At 40.4% G+C, this 26,573-nt stretch overlaps 1 long non-coding RNA gene across 2 annotated transcripts; it reads right to left on the bottom strand.

Moving 5' to 3' along the window:
• Positions 1-414: 414 nt before the first annotated feature.
• On the bottom strand, positions 415-20,694 carry LOC107982458 (uncharacterized). 2 transcript variants are annotated; one of them, XR_001730004.2, is made up of 2 exons: positions 20,219-20,694; positions 415-2,350 (listed from the first exon to the last, which is right to left on the bottom strand). It is a non-coding gene; the product is annotated as an uncharacterized LOC107982458 (long non-coding RNA). The 2 variants fall into 2 exon arrangements; XR_010003841.1 differs by lacking the exon at positions 20,219-20,694 and adding an exon at positions 4,701-5,165.
• Positions 20,695-26,573: the final 5,879 nt, after the last annotated feature.

The following is a 26,573-nucleotide window of genomic DNA, read 5'->3' as shown; positions in this document are numbered from 1 at the left end:
CACTGGCCCCCAACTGACAGTTCTTCTCTCACCCTGGACTTTCCACAGTTATATATAAACCTTCCTTGCTTAGTTTCTCCATACCTCACCAACCTCTGAGGATGCCTGTCATAGATGTGGGTGAAACGTCAGGAGAGAATACTTCTGGAACATGGCCATACAGCCCGGAAAACATACAACAATCCTGTGATCCCAGCCATGAAAGCTTTCGACAACACATTGAATGGATTTAAATATACATATGCTTTTTGTATAATGTGTTTTTATTCTGTATTATTTGATTTGTATGTGCTGTTGATTTTAGTGAATTGTTTTGAACATTGAATTTTGCCAATTTATGTAAGCCGCCTTGAGGCCCCTCGGGTGAGAAAGGCGGGGTCAAAATGCTGTAAATAAATAAAATAAATAAACAGATAAGAATAAAGATATTTTATTCAATTACATGGTGATGGCGGTGAGAATAGCATACGCCAGACATTGGATGACCAAAGAAACACCATCAACAGAGGACTGGATCTTGAAACTTCTTGATGTTATGAATATGAACAGGAATTCATATGCGGAAAGGATGAAAAGGAGGTGCTGGAAGAAGAATGTACATTGAAGAAATTTGACTACCTTGAAGAGCGAGAATGGAAGTTGTCAGATTCCCCTTTTATCCCTGCATTTTTCCCCTTTCATCTCTTATCCCTTACCCATTTCACCCCCCCCCCCATCTTGTACCTCGTCTTTCCTCTTTTCTCAACTTATTTTTTACCTTTCCCTACCCCCCTCTTTTTTTCTTTTCTCTATGGGCCTCCCTCTCTCTTCTTCCCATCCCCTTTCTTTTTTATATATAAAACTACTTTGTGAGAAAAATACCAATAAAAACTATTTAAAAAAATAAAAGTGCTTCCTCTTGCAGATCAAGAAAGTACTGAGGTGTATGGATTTTTGTATCCAGACACTCAAATCCATTTCTTAAAAAGAACCCTTCACAGCCTGGTCGCTTATTAAGATCGGAGTGTGTCAGTTTATGTGAGAGATGGACACCCACAAAGCCTATAAACACTGGGCATGTAAATATTTATAATAAAAAATGCATCCTGCACACTAGTGTAAACATTAGCTCTGCTTCTATACAGCAAAATGCCAGGGTGTTTTATTAGGACTTATGTCTTCATGTGCTGTGCTATCTTTGCCAATAAACAGTATCTTGCAGCAACTAATCTCTGTGAAAGACTGTTTTCCCACACTGTCATCCCTCCTGTATTTGTAAACAGAATAAAGTTCTCTCATATTGACCTTTCTTCTCTGTAAGCAATGAGGGAAGCAAAAAACAGGAATTAGATATGTTGAGGTGGAAGCGATCTCACTATAATTGTGGCAAGAGTGATTGGTGAACCTTTTTCAGTGGAAAAAGAGATAGGGAATGATGACCCAGATAACCTTTGACTAAGCTGACGGTGAACTGCATGAGATAGACTGCCAGACTGAAAAGTTATCTAGTATTTCAAATGGTTCTAATCTAAGATATTTTATCCCTTCTATGTTTCATGGCTAGACTCTGTGGCTGTGATCCAGATATGGTTTCACACCACAGCACTGAGTACCTTCTGAGAAAATGGTTAAGATATTACTTATTAATGAAATGTACAGTATGACCCCATATCTGCAAGGGATACATTTCTGGATTTTGTGTGGATACACAAAGCCATAGAAAATAGCGAACCTTATTAAATGAAGAACTTCTAGCCAAGTATACCATACAGTCACCCTGGAAGATCTAGGAAACACCTAAAGATTTATTTTGTTGAATGTAGCCAAATGAAATCCTGGATATTGATCCTGCTGATTCAGGAGTCGTACAATATGAATAATATGTATGTACTGTCTTTCCTTGGCACAGAAATCCAATCACATCTGAAACTAGACGGAGACTCCACCTGCTTGCTACCTTTTGTTCTCTCTAGGGACTTTATTGCATAAGCCGTTATCTCATAGCATTAGCATGATGAAGGACAGCAGCAACTTAAGAGGATTATGGCTCCTGCCATTGCACATCTCCATACGTTGTGCAACTGTGCCATTTTGCTGATGCGTGGTCCCGTGGCTGTACTTCTGATTTGCAGCACACTCCACAAGTGCAAGGAGGAGTGGGGGAGAGTTGGAGTACTGGACAATCTTACTCTCTGATGTCACTTTTGTGGTGGTATGCTGGCACAGAAATGGATCCTGACTCCTCACAACAAGTAAATTATGACAGGGGATAGATTTGTTGCAGGAAGATGGAAGACCAGCTGTGCAAAGCACCCTACATATTGATGACAGTCCTGCTCCAATGCCAATTCGCAACTTTCATGTGACAATCCTAGAAGAAAATTAAAAAGTCAGGAAGTGTTTTCAGAGAAGGCAGAAGGACATGAAACCAAAGCATAGCAAACCATACATAGATCTATGTAGAAAGGGTAAGAGGGGAAAGGCACCAAGGCTATCTACATATTGTACCCCTCCTGCTTCAAGGTGCTGTTGGCTGTTCATCCTTCTCTGACAAGTCATCTTTCACAGTAAGGCTGCGAAAGACCGGCTCTCGTACAATGTCAGCGGAATATAACCTCCCAACCAATGAGTTGACTCAATAGCTCAACAGGCAAATTACTTCACCAGGTAATTAATCTGATGACCTTGCTTGCCACCCGTTTCTTCTGCACTGATATCTCCTTGGCCCCCAGCTGCCAAATCTGCTCCTTAAATGGTTGCCCTGTCTTTTTCCAAGGGTATATCTACACTGCACTTTGCTATCACTTTATCATAGCACTTTGATATCACTTTAATGCCCTGATTTCCGCCTAAAGAATTCTGTGATGTGTAATCTGGCAAAGGACTTAGAATTCTTTTATGCATGACATGAAACTGTTGCACTACAAGTTTCTGGAAGAAACTGTGAAGAACCTCATGATACTGGAAATGCCAAGACTCCACAACCAGAATAATGACAGTTAAAATAGTATCAAAGTACAGTAGAGTCTCACTTATCCAAGGTTCTGTATTATCCAAGGCAGTCTGTCTTTTAGTAGTCATTGTTTTTGTAGTAAATGTTGCAATGTTTTGGTGATAAATTCATAAATACAGTAACTACTACATAACATTACTGTGTATTGAACTGCTTTTTCTGTCAATTTTTTGTAAAACATATGGTTTTGGTGCTTAATTTGTAAAATCATAATGTAATTTTATGTTTAATAGGCTTTTTTCTTAATCCCTCCTTATTATCCAAGATTTTCACTTATCCAATGTTCTCCCGGCCCATTTATCTTGGATAAGTGAGATTCTACTGTATTATAATTGTATGATGTGGATATGTCTTCTCCCTCCCTCTCCCTCTGTGTGTGTGTGTGTGTGTGTATCAGGGACTTCTAGCATGGGGAACCTTTTTCTCTTTCTTTTCAAATCATATCTCAACTCATACATGGTAAAGTATGTGATCCACCCTGGGTGGCCACTGATGCATCAAAAGAGAAGGCAAAAGAGGACACCGATTAGCATATAGTTCAACACTTGCTGATGAATATGTATAAATGCAAATTCAGAATGAATTACTATAATTTCAGTAGAAATACAATACATCATACATCATGAATGTGATGGAGACTATGACCAGGCAACCTGTAGCATTTTGATACAGGGATCTGTGCCTTATTGAACCTGTATGCTCAGTCAGCTATCTACCTGCTCACTGTTGATTGATGACTAGCTGCAAGATCAGTTTACTCTCCTTTCTTCTTCTTCTGAATCCTTAAAATGGACTTGCCTTCAAACAGAGAATGCCTTTAAATGGAGGGTTGTTCTCTGCCAACTAGGCACTCTTGTTGTGATTTCCCCATTACCTTCCTTGCAAAAAATTCAAAACAAACCCAAACAAATGTGGGAGGTCAAAGGAGTTGTAGGACAAGGAGTACTTAATAGTTTCCCCACTATTGAGCTTCTGGCAAAAGATGAATTCGCCCCACACTCCAAGAATGATCTATAAAACAGAGGCCATAGGTGCTGAAGGATTCAGCTTCCCATTTCCCTGCCAACTTGTCCCTTTCGCTTTGCTCCTTTGCCTGATCTTGAAAACATAACTATGAGGTTGGATTACAAGTACCCAAATCCTCAAACTAGCATGATTATGACAGTAATGGCTAAGGGATTCTGGGATTAATAATCCAACAAAGTAGTTTTTGCAAGCTCTGCCCAGGTCACCCATGGTCACATAGTTTCCCATGTATAACATATTATTTGAAAAGGAAGAGGGGTTTATCTAAAATGTATTATTATGCAGGAGAAACCATTAGATTTGAACTAAGGCTATTTGAGGTGGACTATTTGCTGAGCTTTCAAAGCAAACAAGAATAGGTGTTTTTGCAAATACTGTACTTGTAGTCAACCCTTGTTAACCCTCTCTCCCAAAATAAATCATTTGATCCTTGGGGCACGGCAGGGACCTGTCTTTGGCATACATGTATACAGAAGATGCAGAGATAAATAGTCCATTATAATATGCTCTTTTGCAAACCAAGCACAACAGCTGAACCATAGCAGTACTTGGTTAAACTTAAATTGTTTTGACACAACGGAAAAGATACGGCTGCCTCTGAATAAAGCATGGGCCAAGCTGCTAAAAGTTTAACTGATCGAATAATAAACCTTTGCCTATTTCAATGTCCTTGTTGCCTTACTTTAAAGTTATGTCAATCGTCTGTGGTCATTATTTTTGTTTTCTTAACATTCAGCTGTAAGTCTGCTTTGGCACTTTCCTCCCGAGCTTTCATCAGCAGTCATTTCAAGTCTTTCCTATTTTCTGCAATAAATATTTGCACAGCTTAGGTTAAAGAAAATCTGATTGATTATTTTTAATGCTCCATATACAATTTATGCAAAACTAGAAATGATGTCTTAATTAGGATTAGGCCATAAAGTTACTATGGATAAAGTTACTAGGTTTGAGTCTTGAGGAACAAGGATTACTTTCTGCATAGGCACTGTTTTTTTTCCCTCCTTGGGAAATATTTCCTCATAAACACTATGATAATCAAGCAAAACATTTATCACAATCAGTCCTTGTCAGCTGCTGACAGGGTTTTGCTCAGATGCTATAGGTACACTTTGTACTTCCTTCTAAGTAATTACACAAGTGAAAGAAAATTACCAGCAACTGTTAAAACAATTCCAACTGGTTTGGTGAGTAGTTAGAACACTGTTTTTACAAAGAAGTTCTTATGGCAAACAGTGCCAATGACTAAATGAGCCTATGCTACAGCATTCCCAATCCATTATTATCTGCTTAGTTATTCCTTCCCCTACCCCCAACCCAATTTCTATTGTCAAATCACTTTTCTAGTTACCCACCCTGATTTGGCATGTAGAAAGCTAGTATAAGTTGGATATCCCTTATCTGAAATGCCTGGGGCCTGAAGTGTTTCGGTTTTCGGGGTTTTTTGGATTTTGGAATACTTGCATAGATATTAAGACATACCTTAGAGATGGGACCCAAGTCTAAACAAAAAATTCATTAATATTTCAAATGCACCTAATATATATAACCTGAAGATAATTTTATACAATATTTTTCAGCATTTTATGCTTGGAACAAAGTTTGTATACAGTGAACAAAGTTATTATCCCAGCCACTCATGTGGACAGCTTTGGAGCATTTTGGATTTTGGATTCCAGATCAGGGATGTTCAACCTATATAAGTGAGTTTGTCTGCTTGGGATAGAGACGAGTATCAGCTGGAGTATTACCCAACACAAAACAGATGTTTTAATAGTGGATATAAGAATATGTATTTTTGTGCAGAACTGGTTTATGATTTAGCTAACAATTTAAATTTTAAAAAATCACTAGCCTATCTAGTTAATATGCCATAAGATAGATTCTAGTTCCATCATAACATTACTTCTAGTTCCATCATAACATTGAAAATCAATGTCAGGGCTCCTGACTCTTTTGTGAGAATGACTCAGAAATGTACATGAAATGTACAGCTCTGCCAGAGTCAAGCAATCTGCAAATGCTCCACTTTCTTTAAAGCAGGGGGTTGTGGACTGAATATCAATATTTGCAAATCTATTAGCATGAGCAATTTTATATCCTTTTCTGGATTTTTAAAAATCTTCTCTGTTTAATATATGGGATCCCATTCCCATTCTTTCTGTGGAAGAACCTTTCAATTCCAGGATATGCATGTAGTTGTGGGCACCATTTCCCAACACAAAATTGGTAGTGTAAATAGCCACATAAATTGCAGCAATGAAGCCACCAATGATGAATCATCCTTCCATAATGAATACCTATGAAGTTTAAATGTAAATGATGAATTGTCAGAAAATAGGTCTAAATTCAATTATTTGCCCTTACTAGAGTAGGCACACTGAATTAATAAAACTTACATATCTCCTGTGTTATCCTTGCTCTGCCTTAGAATGTTTCCAGCACAGTTCGGGGATGGAGCCCCACTGGATGTAGCTATGCGTTGTCGATTGGCTCCTGTGGGCTTCATTCCCAAACTGTGCTAGAAGCATCTTACGATGGGTAAGAAAGCCCGTGTGATTATCATAAGTGGCAGTAACACATTTATGCCAGGAGTGGGAATCATACGGCCAGCGTTGTTGGAATACAATTTCCAGCATTCCTCGCCATTTGGCCACATCGTATAGGGCTGTTTGGAGTTGCTTTTTAACAATGTCTGGAAGACCGAATAATTTCTAACCCTGATTTAGGATTATCAGTGAAGCAGAGGCCCCTTCTACACTGCCATATACAGTAATTCAGATTATCAAGGCAGATAATCCACATTATCTGCTTTGTACTGGATTATATTAGTCTACACTGTCATACAATCCAGTTTAAAACAGATAATCTGGATTTTATATGGCTGTGTAATGGGGCCAGAAGTTTTTACTCCCACCTAGTAGATTGGCTGAGTAACAATTAATTACTTAGATAGCTCGTGAGTTCCTGTTCATAGAATACAGTCATAAGTGAGCAAAAGATGGTGCATTGCATTGTTCAAAAATTATAAACAGTTTCTGGAGCTATGGCGTGTTCCCTACCCCGTAACTCTCAGGCCCCTTTCACACAGCTGTATAAAATCCACATTGAATTGGATTATCTGGCAGTGTGGACTCAGATAATCCACTTCAAAGCAGCTATTGTAGGTTATCTGCCTTGATATTCTAGATTATATGGCTGTGTGGAAGGTCCCTAAGACTAAGTTTCCTTCACTCATTATTTATAGCACTAAAATACCGTGCATGTTCTTCAAAGAGTGATAGCAACATAAAGCATATATTAATTATATGGTATTTATTACATCTAAAACCCCAGGGGATTATAGGGATTGTATGTAATGCTTATGGCTATTTTAATATAGTCTATTTTAAAAAGTGTATTAAATACTAGACTTAATGGTTTTCTGTAAATGCCTCAGACTACAATCTTGCTCACAGTTATGGCATGCAAGGACACTTCAGATATTATAAGCATGCACTGACTTCGGTATCTACCCTGCAATATAATGAAGAATTACAGATTCATATACATTGGAAAACAGTGGACAGACTGGGAGATACTAAAGAAAGAAACTGAAACTTTCCAAAGGCAAATCATGTGCTATAATACCCGAGATGTCTATCTTGCCATAGAGAAAATGTTCAAGATGCCACAATGGACATTACTGCAAAAACGACAGTCATTCACCTCTCCTGTGATCAATATATAGTTGGCCCATGTGACCTGCTGGAGTTTGGTCCCAGAACCCCTCATATATACCAAAATTCATGAATGTTCAAGTCCCATGATACACAATGACATAACAGACTATTCTGTAATTTGAGGCTTTTTTCCTATGTAAGAAATACTCATTATTATGAGCACAGATGGGGCCTGCTCTTCATGCTGTCACCAGATCAAAAAATATGGATTTAGACAAAAATGTATGCAACATAACTCAGGCCCTTGAGTCTCTTCCAAGCCACCAGGTCCCAGTAATATGTACTGATTTCTCTCTCTTACCACCTCACCACACAGGCTGATTTGTACACTGCTTCTCCTTCACTTTCAGCACGGAGCCCTTCCGTCATACACTGCTTGGCACGGAGCCCTTCCATTGTACACTACTTCCCCTTCACTTTCAGCATGGAGCCCTTCCCACGATGCACAGGCACTTCTGCCTGGGCTTCGTGCCGAAAGAGGAGAGGAAGCGGCGCATAACACCGTGGTAGCAATATGGGAGCCTTCTCATGTTGTCTTCCCAGCAATGGGGGGAAGCCGGATGGCGACGCTTCCCGCATGGGATGGGGGGCACAGTAAGGTGGGCGATGTAGGGTGTGGAGCAATGGGTTCTCCTGCCCCCCTCCCCCCCCCCCCCGGGAGCCTATGGATTTGTCTCAATTCGGAGCAAATCCATGGATCTGTTGTGCCCCTAGGCTGCAGAGACACCTTAAAGCCACACTGGAGCCCCAGGCTACAAGCAATGCAAGACATTTATTGAAGATAATTTGTAAGAATTAGCAAATCAAAGTTTCAAAGTCAATAAAACAAGGTTTTATTCCACAAGGTACAATGCACTGGAGAATCTTGAAGCAATGGTCCATAGAAATCCAAACACAAGGATAAATTTCAGTCAAGGTAATCAAAATTAGTCCAAGAAACAAGATCATGAATTGGAACAAAGAACAGGATCTTGAACTGGAAGAAGAGATTCCAAATGCAAGGCTTTCAGGAACATGACTTGATAATCCAAAATACCCAGGAACAAGAACAAGAACTGGAACAATACTCAAGATACAAGGCTTACAGGAACTTGGCATGAAAGTCCAAAGGAAGCATGAAACAAGAGTCCATGAAGCAGGATCAAATCTCTTGATGAGCAAAGTTACCACCTCTGAGCTCACTCTCCAAAGCGGTTCCTCTTAAAGCTAGAATCAAGGCCCCTTTCTGTGGGAAGTTTCTTCAAAACCCTTTCCCATTAGTAACCGTTTGCTCTTTCTCAAAACCTCCCTTTCTTTTCTCTGTTGACATATTGCTTTCTTTCTGTCAACCTCATAACTCTTATCAAGACTGGAATGCCCATCTGCCAAGGGGTAACTTGACCTTGACTCTCCCAAGGAATGCAGTTCAAGCTGCTTGCTTGAAACCATTGTATGCCAGCTCCCAGAATCCTCAGGGACAGCAGGCACATCTAAATCTGGCTGTACAGAATCATCTACCTCTGGTTGCATGGGAATCCTAGGCCCCAACCCAGATTCATGTGACAGGTCAGGTGTAGGTACAATAACAAGCTGAACAGGCCCAATCCCAGGCTCATCTGACAGCTCAGAAGCAGACTGTTAACGGAAAACCTTATTTTAATGGGGATTTTGTATATGTTATTAATGTTGGTTTAATGGTAAAGGTAGCTACTTCTGATTGGCTGTGCATCTCCATGGTAACGTAGCTATTACTGTAGAAATGTAACTATTTAGAGAGGCTAGCAAGAAAGGGGCGGAGCTAGCTGAAAGGAAAAAAAGGAGGGAACATTTTTAGAAGTTATCTCAGTTAAGGTTCTACCTAGGGAGCTAGAAGGAAGACTTCTGTATTTGAGTTGCTAGCTAGGGAGCTAGAAAGAAGATGTATTTGTCCGAGTTGTAATTTCCAATGCTAGATTGAAGTAATAAGAGACTAATTTAAGTTCTCAGTTAGGTAGAACTGAAAGAAATAAGAAGTCTGTTGAGACTAGGTTTCAGTCAGTTTGACTATAGTGAAGAGAAACTTTGGGTTTTAAGTGCCCAGTCAGAAAGGCTATGGAGAAATATATATATATCTGAAAGGAAAGATAATAATAATAATAATAATAATAATAATAATAATAATAAGAAGAAGAAGAAGAAGAAGAAGAAGAAGAAGAAGAAGTAGTTGTTTATTTATATCCCGCCTCTATCTCCCCCGAAGGGGACTCGGGGCAGCTTACAGCAAAATCAAAATACAAGCAACGATAAAATATGAAACATCAAAGGACAACAACAAAAACCAATAATAAAATATACACAATAGGCGAAAAAACACAACACAGAATTAAAACATCAAATTAAAAACAATGAGGTTGCAATGGTGAATAAGCAAGGTGCACATTATGAGTAACAAATTCGTAAATAGATAAAGTGCATTAGAATCATTTAAGGTCACATTAGGTAAGGAGGATAATATCAAGCAATCAGGAATCAGGGGAAGAGCGACCAGTACAAAAGGTTGAGGAGCATAATAATTGTGATGGAGAAAGGCGATCTTAACCAAAGGCCTGGGTGAAAAGCCAAGTTTTCAGACTCTTCTGAAATGCCATCAAGGTGGGGGCGAATTCCATAACCAGGGGGCCACTACAGAGAAGGCCCTCTCTCTCGTCCCCACCAACCACACTTGTGATACTGGCGGAAGCGCCTCAACAAGTTTGTGCCTCAACAAGTTAAACTAAGTTTAAGTGTTTGGAAAATTATATATCTATCAACAGCTTTGTGTAACCAAGTGAGTGCAAGACAATATAAGTTATAACAACCAAGTGGAACTGAAGAAAAGAACCTTTGTAACAAGATATGCTTTATGTGCCAAAGAATTTATAAATAAACATTTCTTTGTTTTCAATAAAGATAGTGTCTTCGAGTTGTGAACTGCACTACAGTCTGTGAGGATTCGTCCCTCACTCTCCCCTCAGTACCACATCGCCTCATACACGCGCACGCATGCACTCATGTGTTCAATGTTGGCAGTGGTTGGGATCCTGAAATAAGGATTGCCCCCTTGCCTTTGTGAGAAGTTCACGGGTGCCTAGTGTATTACATATAAAATGGTGGCAGAGGAAGGGTTCTGAAATTCCCTCCATGTCAGAAAAGTTTTATGCCTCTTGTTTGTGAAGAGACCTTTTATATTTTATTGGTGGCAAAGGTGGGATAACAACAAAAAGGTTCCCCCCTGTCTGAAAGAGTGGCTCTTCTGTGTTTTCTTCCCTAACAATTTTTTTTTTTAGAATAAAGGATTAGGAAAGATTCAGGAAATACTAGAACGGCAACAAGTATGAAACAATGTCCTCAGGAACCCTAGTAAAATTATGTACTTGAAAGAAGAAAAAAGATGGAAAAATCAGAGGAAGAAATAAGAGTGTTTGTGACATCAGTGGTTCAGAATTTGACTCCAATGATTGCATTTAACTGCCATGGCTACGTCCTCATACCTTTCCACCATTCCAAGCTGGCATGGCAGACCCAATTAATCCTGTTACCCCACCTTTTCAGCTGCTTTTAAAATGTCCTAATTTCCCTCACCTCCTTTGTCTTTGTCCTTGGCTTACCTCCATCGGTGTCAACTGAGTTCAAACAGCAAAAGAGGATTGTACTTGCTTAACTCAGCAAGGAGGAGAGGAGGAGAGGAGGAGAGGAGGAGAGGAATCAAATCTTGCCCTTTTCAGTAGGGTTAGGTAAAAGCAAACCACGGTAGCTTCTCCCAAATTGTCTTTTCTTCCTCATTTATAATTTCTGCATTCTCTACTACACCCTGATGTTGTTATCCACATGTGTCCCAGTTTTCATCTGTTAAATGTTGCAGGATATGCATCCTATGAAATTCTGGAATTTGTGGTCTAGTGAGTCACACGAGCGCTCTGGCTGAGAACTGTAAATAGTCCTTCTTAAACTACATTCTTCAGGATTTCATAGGACAGGGCTATGGCAGTTGAAATGGAAGTGTAGCACCATCACTTTGTGGTGCTAAAGGACTACTGGACCCTCACTGTAATCACCCATGTTCGAGGCAAAGCAATTACCCAATTAAAGCCATTTGTAATCCTCCTGTGTTCTGTCACTGCTTCTTCTGTATTCTGACTTTTCTTCTTGACACACACACACAAAATCCATTAAGGAGGGAAAGACAAATAACTTTAAGTCCTTAGCTTATCTCCCTTCCCCCCCCCCCCCCTTCCCGGGAAGTGCAGTTGTGCAAGGGATTGATTGCTGAAGGCCCGCAGTTCCCCTTTTTGGCACTGGAGTACATGCTCCCTTTTATTTATTTTAAGCAAAGGGTGGGGAGCCTCTTTCAGCCCTGGGGGCTGAATTCAATTTGAGAGAGGTTCTCATGGGCTGCATTCCAGAGCTGGGTGGGGCAAAGGTTGGGACCAAAAACACCAGCATATTTTAGTTTAAAGTCTTCTTGCCAGTATCTAAACCCAAGGAGACGTGTGTCAATCTTTTAGCATGGAAGGGGGCTTACATAAAAGCTAGAAAATCATCAAGCAACGGGATCATGAAGAATTGGGAGTGTCAAACTGGGGAAACAGAGAGGTCTAAATTGGGACCCCAAAAGGGTCTGATTTGGCCTCAAGGCCTGAGCTTCCCCTCTCCTGTTTATAGCCAGAAATACTGTATTTACTTGAATCTAATGCTCACCTTTTTTGCCTAAATTACCTTGCCAAAATTTGGGTGCACATTAGAGTCGCGTAATACAGTAATCTTAGTGCTGAGCCAAAGCAAAAGGGGAAGCTGCTTCAGGAGCACCTGGAGCTCCAATCTGAGGTATGTCATCTCTAATTGAATTGCCATGTCTCAACGCTATGCAATCTAGGGATTTGTAGTTTGATATGTTGTTTGTAGCAAATATGGAAAACACAAGATTGGCCATCAGATTGGAAAAAATCAATTTATATCCCCATACCAAAAAAGGGAAACGCTAAAGAATGCTCAAACTTCCATACAGTGGCACTTATTTCCCATGCCAGCAAGGTAATGTTCAAGATCCTGCAAGGCAGACTCCGGCAATACATGGAGCGAGAGTTGCCAGATGTCCAAGCTGGGTTCAGAAAAGGCAGAGGAACGAGAGACCAAATTGCCAATATCCGCTGGATAATGGAGGAAGCCAGGGAGTTTCAGAAAAACATCTACTTCTGCTTTATTGACTATTCTAAAACCTTCGACTGTGTGGATCATAATAAACTATGGCATGTTCTTGGTGGTATGGGGATACCAAGTCACCTTGTCTGTCTCCTGAGAAATCTGTATAAAGACAAAGTAGCCACAGTAAGAACAGATCACGGAACAACAGACTGGTTCAAGATTGGGAAAGGAGTACGGCAGGGCTGCATACTTTCACCCTCCTTATTCAACTTGTACGCAGAACACATCATGCGACGTGCAGGGCTTGACAATTCAAAGGCCGGAGTTAAAGTTACTGGAAGAAACATTAACAACCTTAGATGTGCAGATGATACCACTCTGATGGCCAAAAGTGAGGAAGAGCTGAGGAGCCTTATCACCAAGGTGAAAGAAGAAAGTGCAAAAGCCGGGTTGCAGTTAAACATCAAGAAAACCAAGATCATGGCAATTATACCTATTGATAACTGGCAAATAGAGGGAGAAAACGTGGAGGCAATAACAGACTTTATATTTCTAGGCGCGAAGATCACTGCAGATGCAGACTGCAGCCAGGAAATCAGAAGATGTTTACTTCTTGGGAGGAGAGCAATGACCAACCTTGACAAAATAGTGAAGAGCAGAGACATCACACTGGCAACGAAGGTCCGCATAGTCAAAGCAATGGTATTCCCCATAGTAACCTATGGATGCGAGAGCTGGACCATAAGGAAGGCTGAGCAAAGGAAGATAGATGCTTTTGAACTCTGGTGCTGGAGGAAAATCCTGAGAGTGCCTTGGACCGCAAGAAGATCCAACCAGTCCATCCTCCAGGAAATAATGCCTGGCTGCTCACTGGAGGGAAGGATATTAGAGGCAAAGCTGAAGTATTTTGGCCACATCATGAGGAGACAGGAAAGCTTGGAAAAGATCACGATGCTGGGGAAAATGGAAGGAAAAAGGAAGAGAGGCCGACCAAGGACAAGATGGATGGACGGTATCCTTGAAGTGACTGGCTTGACCTTGAAGGAACTGGGGGGCGGTGACGGCCGACAGGGAGCTCTGGCGTGGACTGGTCCAGGAGGTCACGAAGAGTCGGAGACAACTAAACGAATGAGCAGCAGCAGTTTGATGAGGCAACAGCATTTGTTGGCAGAGAAGCCACAAGACCTTGTAAAAGTGCATTCTAACACTTTTGTTTTTAAAGGTGTTGTAGCCCAGCCTGAGATTGGCCCCATTCAGCAGATTATTGTCCCTGCACCTGCTTTGCCAGAGGCCCCTGCCTTGCCAGAGGACTCTGGGTTTGGGCCTGAGATGCAGCCAGAGCCTGAGATGCAGTCAGAATTTGTCCCAGTGGATTCAGGGACCAGAGACAGAATCAGGCATTTTGAATCACATTCCTCACAGCAGTCAAGGCCAGATCTCCAGGTGCCAGGTGAACATTCTAGTTTGGATGTGGGAGCTGATACAGTGGAGAGAGATAATGAGTTTGACAGGAAGAGAGCGATAACTCACCAGAGGAGGGAATGGGAGTTTTTGAGGAGGAACAGACAGTTGCTTTTGAAGCAAAATAATGATAAATCTTCTCATGGGAAAAAGACCTTTGATTTCCCTTAAAAAGGGTTGCTTCCCCTGACACAGCCAGAGGTAGTAACACTGCTAATTCAAGAGAGGAAGATCTTTGTTCCGTGTTCCTATGTATTCCTGCAGCCGTGTATCTTGCTTCAAGTTCCAGCCTTGGTTTGGCCTGTGAATCCAGTTGGATATTCCAGTGATTTTACCGTTTGATTTCTATTCTAGTCAAGACCCTCGCCTTGTGTTTCAGCATTGACTTCATACCTTGGACTATCTTGGAGTTTAATCCTGCTTTCTAGTCTTGTTTCCTGTGGTTATCGTTTGACTCATGCCTTGGAATTAATCTTCTTTGGATAATTCTTGATACCTTTCTTGGGACTTCCTTTGATATCCGGTTTTGGACTATGTTCTTTGAGTGACTTTTATAGACTCTGGCATCAAGATTTTCAAGTACCTTGCTCTTGTGGATTTAAACCTATTTTACTGACTCTGAATTTTGTTTTGCTATTGCTTGCATATAACCTTCAATAAACAGCTTGCTTGCTTATATTCTGGGACTCCAGTGTGGTTTTGAGGTGCCTACGTAGCCTAGGGGTGCAACAGAAGGAATTCTTAACAGGCAGCAACAGTAATGCACACCTTTTTTAGTCAAATTACAAAAAGTGCACTTTTTGCTGCTCTGCATTACATTCAATAGCAAATACTTTTTTGGTTTCAGGGTTTTGAAAATTGAGGTGCATATTAGATTCAATGATGCATTAAACTCAAGTAACTATACCGGTAATTCTTCTGCAATGCTCTGCAGAAATATTGAATTCCTTGTACTATCCAGTACTATCCACCACTCTTCTCAAGGAAAGAGTGTGTGACTTGATTATGATTACTTACTGGGTTTCCAGGCTGGAATTTGAACCCTGGTCTCCCAGAGTCTTTGTCCAACACTCAAAGCATAGCACCATACTGCCTCTCAGTGTAGACAATGCCAGGCTGGAAAGACCAATGGTATGATTTGGGATAAAGCGATGTTCAGTGGTTCTAACATTTCCTTCTTCATCCATTCACAGTGAAGCTAATAGTATACTGGACTCTGATCTGCCCAAGCCTAAAAGTGATACAAAACAAGAAAGTCTTGACTTTTCAAACCACCAGGTAAACCCCTACAACAGAGGTCAGATGAGAGAGAAGAACAGAGCTGGAGTCCAACAATGTCTGGGTCTCCAAGAAAAAGGTTGTAAGGCACAAGACTCTTTTTGGGCCCTGGAGAAGGACGCTTTTTAGAATTAAAGTCCTTAAATCCTCAATTAAGGGGTTTTTTTTTCCAGGGATGGGACTGTCAGAAATTTACAAGCTCTCAAAGTCCCAGATCCTGCCACCATCCTTATAGACCATGGAGGTTCACACATTTCTCACCCCTGGCCTAAAACAGGTAAGGTTTTGTTTTATAAAGCTTAAAGAGAAAAGCATTTTAAATGAATTGTTCGGCAGGTTTTGAATTGCACTATCTACTGTGCAGCACAGTATCTGACATTGCATTCCATGGAATGTCAGTTTTCTTTATGGGCACAGTCTGCCTTTTTGAAAAATACAAGCTATTAATTGAGTCCACCCAGAAAGCTAGACTAGGTAACTTGGTGGCTTTTTCCAAGAACAAATATAAATGATTCATTGATGTTGCCTTCATATTTTTGGCTTCTTCCAGGAGGAATATAAATTCTCGGTGACAGCGCTTTTCTTCTTTCTTTCTCTCCTTATGTAACTAAGCATCAGCGTACAAAGTAAAACAAGCCAGGGTACTTTGCATATTTTCCTCCTTCTTTAGCTTGCCTGAAAGAGGGCCAAATGCACTCTGCTGACTCATAAGCCACATTTTGCATATGCTCCCATTTCAGAGCCCCAGCCCTCTCTCTCTTCCTGCACTAGGAGACTTCTGACCAAGCAAGATAGTGAAAAGAGCTAGTGAATCCTCAGCATATTAAAATGGATTGTAGTTCTTTGTTTAATCACAAAAAGGAAAGGAAGATTCCACCTGAACATCAGGAAGAACTTCCTTACTGTGAGAGCTGTTTGGCAGTGGAACTCTCTCCCCGGAGTATGGTGGAGGCTCCTTCTTTGGAGGCTTTTAAACAGAGGCTGGATGTCATGTCGGGGGTGCTTTGAATGCAATTTCCTGCTTCTTGGCAGGGGGTTGGACTGGATGGCCCATGAGGTCTCTTCCAACTCTACAATTCTATGATTCTATGAAGTGCTACGTATGATGTGAGTGGGAAATATAAAATAGGCCCATTTGTTAATACGGCATTGAGGCATTGTGAACAAGGCAATGCAGTTGATTTGCAATACATGCACATCTTGTTCATGTCCATAATATCAAGAGAGCAGCTCAGTCATGTGGTTCAGGCACAGATAGCATTTTCAAAATAAGAGAACCTCGTGGTGTGAATTTTGAAGAAGCACTATCCTGTCTGGTATCATGTGTATTTTCAAAGTGCTTTTTTGGACAGAGAGGTTCCACATGAGAATTTTATCACTTTAGCCTAAATCCAATTGCTATTCCCAACTAGAAGAGATCCACTGAATAAGTGGGATTTTTGTTGTTGTTGGTGGTGTTCTTTTGTGCCTTCATGTTGGCTCCAACTTATGGAAACACTATCCTGTAGTTTTCTTGACAAGATTTGTTCAAAGGAGGCTTAGTAAGCCTGGCTTACTATTCCTTTCCTCTCAGGCTGAGAAATTGTGACCTAGTAACTAAGCTTATCCAAGTTTCCACGACCGTGCAGGGATTTAAACCCAGTCTTCGAATCCCATTCCAACGTTCAAAGTGCAACACCATGCTGACTGTAAAGTGGGATTTCCTAAGGGTGAATTTATCATTCAATAATTACTTCAATGGGATGTCTATAGTTAAAACTAGCAATTGTACTTAAACTCGGTCTCACATTTTTGGCTACAGCTGTGTAAGAAAAGTTACAGCAAAGTTCTTGTGTTACTTCCAGGCCAGCATAACCTCTCAGCCATTCCTGGCAGCCAGTTTTACTGAGCGAGAGGTTCTAGAATGCAGCCTATGGATTTAGCAGCAAAAAAGATGTGAGTCTATTTTGGCTCAGTCTCAACTCAGCAAATTAATGGGCAGGAATGTTTGCTTTTAGAAACTGTGATCGAGGTGACCCCCCCCCCCCCCAGGACTTTGTAAAAGATAGTTCAAAAATCAAGACTTTATGTCCTATATTCCATATATTTATAGTAGAAGGTGATTGAGACTTTTTACTGGAGTTTACTGTGGATTATCCCTGCACTCTGAGGCAAGAGATAACAACTTCATGAATTGTAAAATCATGCTGCTAAAACTCCACTTTTATGAATTTCCATGCTGGGTTCTCCAGATGTTATGAACTTCGTTCTTATCAAATATTTTCAATTGTTTATATCATTCATGATTCCCCTTTATGCAATGTAACTCACTTTTATGGATTCTCCCTTATTTCCATGAAATCTATCTGTCTGCCTATATGTATTTGTACTCTTTGGGATCCCCGGAAAATATGTATTTTTCCCAGCATGGTTTATATTCCAACTTTATTTTATTTTTCATTTTATTTCATATAATTGTCAAGTCATGAAATCAAATAGGAAATATTTTGAACTCAACCTGAACCCCAGAACCCATCCCATTTCCTATGACCCAGGCTTCCCTTCCCAAAAACAAAAGGATAATCTGCCACCGCTTAACCCAATCAAATTCAGATTGCATGGACAATATAGGGCTTGAGTCGCCGAATTCGGAGTGTTGACCTAAAGGTGATTCGCCCCAAGGCAAACATTGTCATATCTCACCCAAAGGAAAATCCAGGACACCTCAGGAAGGCGCCCTGCAGAGCCTGTAAATATGGCTCATTACCACCCATCCTTACTTCCACCTCTGACACCCCAAGGCATATCTAAAATCTGTATACGTGACAGGAACCCGGACACCCTTGATTGCTGTCATTAATCCCTTTAGAAATCGGTCTAGCAGGAATTAATCCGATATTTCCTGCCCTGTCACTTCATTGTTTCAATAACTCCCGCCTTCTCCTTCCTGATTGGCTCGAGTGGGGACAAAAAGCAGCTCCCTATTGAGCCAACAGAGCAAGGCGGGAAACGAAAGCCCGCCTTGTTCAACCTTCTAGCCTATCAGCGATCAGATGGGCGGGGGAGCGGGGCGGGAAATTCAAAGGGCTGTCAGACTGAAATTTTGTATAAATATGGCTTTATTTTGATTATATGGTACCCTAGTAGACTGAATGATCGCTACTAGAGTCCTCTTCAGCTGAATTGCTCAATAAAGACTCCTTGGCGGAATTTTCCTTCAACTTTGGCGGACCTTCTTCATTTCGGCTTCAGGTTGTATTGCGGCTCATATTTTCCTATTGGCTCCGCCAAGGTCCGTTCTCTCAGGACCGGATAGGGACTCTCCTTAAGGGCCCGATCCCCTAAAGCGCGGTCGACAACAAAACTGGTTTCTCATTCTTGCTGCTGATAGAAGAACCTAACTATATATAACCCAAATATTGTCACTGACATTTCCTGAAGCTGAGGTTATTTTACCTACTTTGGATATATGTTGCCCAAAGTTACTTCAGTTCATAGGCATCCACTGCATCACTTTATATGTATTAAATAAAGCAGATGCCATGAGAAACATAAGAAACTGATGCTGGCTATAAATCAGATATATTTGAATACTTCTAGTGCCTAAAATATTGGCATGTGAATGGTCTATTAATGTTAATATACACTTCATCGGTTCTATTTTTATAATGTTTATCTCATTCTTCCCTCTGTCTTTACAGTTTTGTGTCTATCTAGTTTTAGCTAACATTTGAAGTGACAGATGGACAAAACACCCTTTTGAAGTGCATCAGTTAAAATTAGGTGAAGTTCCAGTGCTTTCAGTGAGAATGCAAAACAATAATAGCACATTTCTTTTATCTCTGTCCTGTACCTCCTTTTCTTTTGTCATGATGTTACTCAATAATATTTACTAAGGAACAGCATAACAGAGGAGGATGCCTGCCATAGATGTGGGCAAAACGTCAGGAGAGAACACTTTTGGAACATGGCCATACAGCCCGGAAAACCCACAACAACCCCAAACATCCTACGCACAAATGACTCACGTACAAACAACTCATAGTTAGGAATCGGGGTGAGACACAGGAAGTGAGAGAAATCTACCCCTCGGAAAGGAAATTCACTCCTGAAAGAATTATCATGGAGGAAAGGTGTCTCCACTGAACCTTTATCAACAATCTTTATTTCCACAACAAGCCAGATTTTTTAAGTTTCAAAATCCAATTCTTACAGGGACAGAAAGTGTGGTGAAATCTTCTGAATAGGAGCACAAACAGCAAAACAAACACCATGGGGGTTCCCTCCCTGTGTGTGTGTGTGTGTGTGGGGGGGGGGGGGGGGGGGGCTGGAGTCACACTTTAAAATGTATGCACCTGTTCTGTCTTCCATACAAATTCAACTTAGGAACAAACCTTCAAACCCTATCTTATTCATAACATGAGAACTGCCTGCTTTCATTTCTCCACAAGGCCACTTTACAGCTCCATACTTTGCAAGACAAATCTCTTCAAAATATTTGAGGGAGGAAGAATGGGGAGCGGGAGACAGTATCACGGACTGGTGGTCAGTTACCATTTCTTCGTGTCTAGGAAAGGGCAGATACAAATGAAACACTCAATGAATGACAAAAAAATTATCTTACGCTTTCTGCTCCAGATATCCCTAGTTGTTAAAGGAAACCTAGCAATCTTAAAGTGATACAACATGCCAGTAGCTCCCTCTTGTGGCTAAAATACATACCCAATTTTAACAATAAGACTGCAGATACATTTATGACTTTTCCTTGTAATCGTCGTCTCACTCGTTCAGTCGTTTCCGACTCTTCGTGACCTCATGGACCAGTTCACGCCAGAGCTCCCTGTCGACCGTCGCCGCCCCCAGTTCCTTCACGGACGAGCCAGTCACTTCAATGCTACATTTCTATTCCAGGAAGAAGTGGGTCCTGAGGGGCTTTCTGAAACATTTTATACTAGGTGACTGTGCTACTAAGGCATCCATATGTAGCCTCTTTGTTACCCTGTACATTTGGCTGAGAAAGAATGGTCTTTCCAAAGTCACCTAGGCTGAATGCTATACACTTATCTACCTACCAAGGAGTAAGACCAATTTTGCACAGTAGGACTTATTTCAGAGCAAATGTATATAGAATTGATTGGGGACATATGAATCACAGAGCAGGAATTCTGAGTTATGATCTCTTATGTTTGTCCCCAAGTAGCCACTCTGCCAAACCGATTCTTAGAATAGCACTTCTTGCATCAGAGAAGACCATGTGTGCAAACCAAATATAGCTTTATATCTGATCCATCGTTACCAGGAAATGAATGTGATATGCTGCATCCATTCAAGTTCATATCTGGGACCTACTGCAAACCTTCCATATTTTTTGTCATCCTATTGCCAGACAGATGAGGGAACCCTTTGATTTATTTTCCCATTTTCTCTCCTGGTATAAAGATGGCAGGTAGTGAAGTATATCCCCAGGACATTTGATAACAGAAGGCTTGTTTTAACGCAGAGACTGGAAGTGTCACTTCCTAACATCACAACCTCTGTTAGCAGGAGTGTACTATGGGGAAGAGGATGAAATGGAGGAACTTCCCTCCAAAAAGAATTCTGCCCTCCAAATAAAATGTTTTTTCTCTCCCCAAATTTCTAGCTTTGCAGTAATTTAACACTTCAGTTGAGCTTTTAGAAATAGTGTTTACACAGGCAAAAACAAGACAAAGGAGCATGCAAATATACTAAGGGAATGCAAGCACAGCAAACACAACATGACCCGCATATCCACAGAACTGATATACATATTTTGTTTCACCTACAGTTTATTTTTCCCAGTTACTTAGGGCCTTTGCTATAAACTACACCCTTTTCTTGGTATCTGTGTCACTCATCCAATTGAAAATACAGTAAAGTCTCACTTATCCAACATAAAAAGGCCGGCAGAATGTTGGATAAGCAAATATATTGGATAATAAGGAGGGATTAAGGAAAAGCCTATTAAACATCAAATTAGGTTATGATTTTACAAATCAAGCACCAAAACATCATGTTATAAAACGAATTTGACAGAAAAAGTAGTTCAATACTCAGTAATGCTATGTAGTAACTACTGTATTTACGAATTTATCCCCAAAATATCATGATGTATTGAAAACATTGACTACAAAAATGCATTGGATAATCCAGAACATTGAATAAGCAAATGTTGGATAAGTGAGATTTTTCTATAATACAGTTTCCTATTATCTACATTTTCATATATCCTTGTAAGGTCCCAAAATATATCCCCTGCATTAAAGAGTTCTAGGTGTCATCACTTTGCATGTCTCACTCTCTTAGATACTAGAAATTTGGAGACAGAAGAAACATTTCAGGAGGGCAAAATGTTCATTTTGGGGAGCAGTGTCTTAATTGTGCATTCTAGTAGCAATGTCCCTTGCTGTTATCCATTATGACTGGAAGATTTTGGAAGTTGTCATCTAAAAGCAGCTTTTCCGATCACTGCAAAATCGATTACTGAGACAAAGGATCTGAGTTAAAAGTGTTATGTGGAGAATAACAAATACCCAAGGCCTCATCTGCACAGTACCTTAAACACTGAATTTCCTGTGTTAAAAAGGTGGATAGCTACATGATGTTAGCGCTAAATGCGCACTGATTTGTGACAATGGCTGAAAAACATGAGATAAAAAGTTCCCCCTTTATCCCGATTCTGACCAAAAAATGTGTATATTCGCATCACTGTGTATTCCTGCACTCATGAAAAACATGTGATTTCCTACCCTCCCCCTGTGGACACTGCTCCAGCACATGTCTGTGTTTTAAAAGCCCAAAACAGCCCATCAGCTTATTGGTCTGTAAAATGTATACACGGCCGATTTAAAGGAAGCACGAATGGAGAGCAATTAGAACTCTGAAATTCTTTATTTTAAACTGTATAATATTAAACAGAGCTTGAATAAACAATTAGGGGAAAGGAGAAAATTCACTATTATGTGCTGAACCTCATATGCGCACATGTGGATCTGCTTATATTTATATTTTGTTTTGTGCTTTTTTTTTTTGTCCTTCTTAAACCTGTGTTTTTGTGCTGTCTGGAAGTGCCTTAAATGTTATCATGGAGTCAAGGACAATAGTTCTGTTTTCCTCGGGGTCATGTATCTTGAGTAAATACACAGTTAGGGAATGAAAACAAGTAATTTCTTTCTCACTTTCTCATTTTGAAAAAGAAATGCAATATTTAGGCAAGCTACAGATATAACGCTGGCCATCCATACATACTTCCTCTGCTATTCCACTATCCTCTTTTAAATTTTTTTGAGACTGTGCTGTCTCAGCACAGAAATTAATGCAAATCATGGCAAGTCGAACCAAGGTTTTTAAACTTATCTCTAAGCATGGCTACAAAATATCTGGCTGCCATCATGCCTAGACAAAATTCTAAGGAATACAATACACTAACCATAAATGGCTGCAAGCTGTAAAATGACAGAGAAAGATGATAGGGAAAAGCTATCAAGCCTGCACTGCAGGGTGTTCCTGATTTTGCTTAAAGATAAGGCAGCATTATATCTGCACCAAGCACAGGCTGTATCTCACCTGGATTCTACTTGTTTATTTTCTTTATTCATTGCTTTTCTGTCCACTGGGGTTCACAAAGCAACATGCACACACACACACACACACACACACACACACACACGTATACCGTATATACATATATATTTCAACTTTCTTTCAAAAAAACATTTAAAACCATTTTAAAGGCCAGGGAACTTTTTTTAGGGAAAAAAGAATAGTTTTAAAAGCCAAGCCCCATAAAGAATTATTCTAAGCCAAAGTAAATTGCAGTAGCTGTTCCAAGAAAGTATAATATTGGGATCAATAAATTGTGGGTCTTATAAAATATAGTATATTTTAATTAGTTAATTAATTAATATATACCCCAACTTTCTCTTGGGATGTGATCCAAGGCAACTTTAAAAAGTTTAAAACAAGATTAAGTTAAAATATTTCTTAATATAAAGATCTTCACCTGCTGGCAGAAAAAAAAAAACAGGGAGAGGGCAGAAAAAAACAGGGAGGGGGCTATTTGGACTTAGTTCCACAGCTCACTTGGGAGAGTCCCATGGTTGCCGTGGTATCCATGAAAACTTGAGCAGCTCCCAACAGTGTGGTTTCTGTGTGTATGTTGAAGTCTTCCAGCACAAGAAGCCACTGAGACTCCAACACCAAGCTTGAGAGCACCCTGGCTAGCTCAATCAGAGAGTTTGTAGTGTTGCGGGGTGGACGGTACACTACAAATATCCCTATACTGTCCTGGTCTCCTACCCGCAGGTGGACGCTTTAAAATGAGGTAGATTGTGGGATGGGGCATCTGGTCACGGGGATAGAATCCCTATAGATTATTGCAAGCCCGCCTCAGATTCATTTTAAGTCTTCCATCAACATTGCTCTAGTCTCTGTCTCACTCCTTGGAAAACTAGGGGGCTGGTTTGACTCCAATCTGTAAGAGGGGATGCTCTGGAGCGATTTTGTCCACCGTCTTTGCCATTTCCCCATTCTAGAGGTCAACCAGAGCTTCGATAGAATTGCCTGCCAAGGTGATAGGAAATCTCCAAGAGCCATCAGCCTCTTGGGGCAGCATTTATAATTAGATACTCTGTTAGATCCAGGCCTTCATGAAAGGCCTGGGTCTAATGGGGTATTGAGCCTATGGGGACTCACTTCCAGGTAGTCCTGGGACTACCTGGGGGTGAGTCCCCATTGCCACCTCACAACTTTTGGGATCCTGGTGCCCACTCCCTCCCCTTAAGTCCCCAAATAACCCTTAAAAATAAAGTTAAACTTACCAGGCCTCCTCATGCCCTTCTGGATGTTGGTTGTTAACCCCACTCTGCCCAAGTCTGCCGTCCTCAATGAGGAACAGTTAGCTTTAGAATAGGCTGAGGGAATCTCTTCCCCTCTTCAGCTCCCATAGTTCCTAACAGCTGGTATGCTGGCTGGGATATCTGGGAGTTGAAATCCAAAATACCTGGAGTTCCAAAGATTAGGAACCACTGCTCTACTCTGTGTGTTTAAAGAAATGTAGTGTTTGGAGGTTTTTCCTCTTGTTTTATAACTTAGAAGTTATCGAGTTAGAGAGATGCTTAGACCCAATTATTTCCTATCAAGAAATGTAGTTCTTATTTGTAAATAAACTTTTTTTTGTAACTTTAAAGATTGAAGTCTGCATGTTTGCCTGCTAAGCTCGAAATTATTTTGCAGCTACACAATACTTCACGTTTCCACTTGCTGTGAGCTGACTTCTCAATTAAGCATCCTGTTTATATTTTTGGATGCTCTGCTATTATTGGCAGAATTCTCTTAACACTGGATTTTCTTCCTTGGCACCCCCCCCCCCCCAAGGTCTCCTGATGCATCATTTCCTCATGCCCTCCTGGCAGGAGGAGGAACATAATGGCAGACAGTATTATTTTTAGGGATTATTTTGGAGGGTTTGGGGTGGCTGCATGCCATCCTGATTGCTATCAGGATGGCATATAGCCACCCCCCATCCCCCAGGAAAGCCTGGCTTTTCAGGGACTTGTGGGGACCCGCTTTGGCATGGATTTCTGGCCTGCCTGGAAGCACCCTTAGTCAGTGTTAAGTGTTTTAGTATTGTACTGTAGTTTTAGTCTCACTTATATATTTTTCTTACTTCTTTTAGTTTATTTTCTTCTTTCTTCTTTTTCTCAATGTTTATTGCCAGTACTTTGTGCATGAGATTATTTACATTAAGTTAAATAAATAATTAGTAAAAATAGCTGATAATAGGATAACATTCTGTGTGGGTGGGTGGGGGGAATAATTTCCTTTTCAAATATTTCCACTGTTATTTGTATGTGTTTGTATGTATATAGAATCATTAGACTTGGAAGAGGCCATAAAGATAATCCATTCCAATCCCCTATGATTAAGGAATATACAATCAAAGCACACACAACAGATGGTCATCTATCCATATATAATAAAAAATAAAGGTTATAATAATGTTTTAATCACAGCTATAACTTTAATCTAAAATTGCAATTTTATTTAAGGTGTTCAACTTGCATTAGTCACAATGTCAAAGAGTTGCAAGCTTCACTTAAAATTTATCTTCTTATTTCACACTTTTCTACTATTGGAAACTTTAATCTTCTTAAGGGTGCATACATTTTGGAAAATGCAAAATTAAATATTCCGAATTATAAGATGTTAAGGGTCCACATAGATATTTTAAAACTCTTGCCATAATTTCTGGGCCAAAGTATGGGTAGATGCAGGCTGAACATAGCAGAGACCCACTGCAGTGCAAGAGAAGACGAACTCTCGAAGCAGAAACAGGATTAACTTGTAACCAGATCGGCTGAAATGCCACCCATCCTACCCCACATGCCAGGGAATACTTCTGAGGCAGCCCTTGTGCCTGCTATGTTTCATTCTGTCCTCAGCCACAATCATGTCATGCCCATGAGCTCAGCCTTGTAATTGTTCAAATATAGAACAGCTGCAGCCATATGAGCTTCTGGCCTTGAGAACACTACAACCAAAATCAGTCTAAAGTTTGCACTGGATTTAGAGATTAAAAACTAGTTTCATGTGTTGTCCTTTTTCTTACGATGACCTCTCAAATTACAGTTTACAGTCTAATTAAACTCTCCCCCATCTTTTAATAGGAAGTTCAAGATGTCCTGGAAGAATCAGCAATAGTACATGCAAGTAAACGAAGAACACAGTCTGAATAGCTCAGTTGTCCCATGGAAAGCAAATGCATCTTACTATAAGCCACTGATACATATACTGTGGATATAGGTGTATTTTTGGCATAAATCCAGAGATCGTAATCTAAAGGTGGGAACCACTTGATCCTTCAGAAGCTGCTAAACTGCAACTTTCAGCAGATTTTTAAAGATAACTAATGGTGAGTAATAATGAGAATTGCAATCCAACAACATCTGCAAAAAATGTCC

Source organism: Anolis carolinensis, chromosome 2 (assembly GCF_035594765.1).
Source record: "Anolis carolinensis isolate JA03-04 chromosome 2, rAnoCar3.1.pri, whole genome shotgun sequence".
Lineage (NCBI taxonomy): Eukaryota > Metazoa > Chordata > Lepidosauria > Squamata > Dactyloidae > Anolis > Anolis carolinensis.
This window is presented reverse-complemented; position numbering and strand designations above follow the sequence as displayed.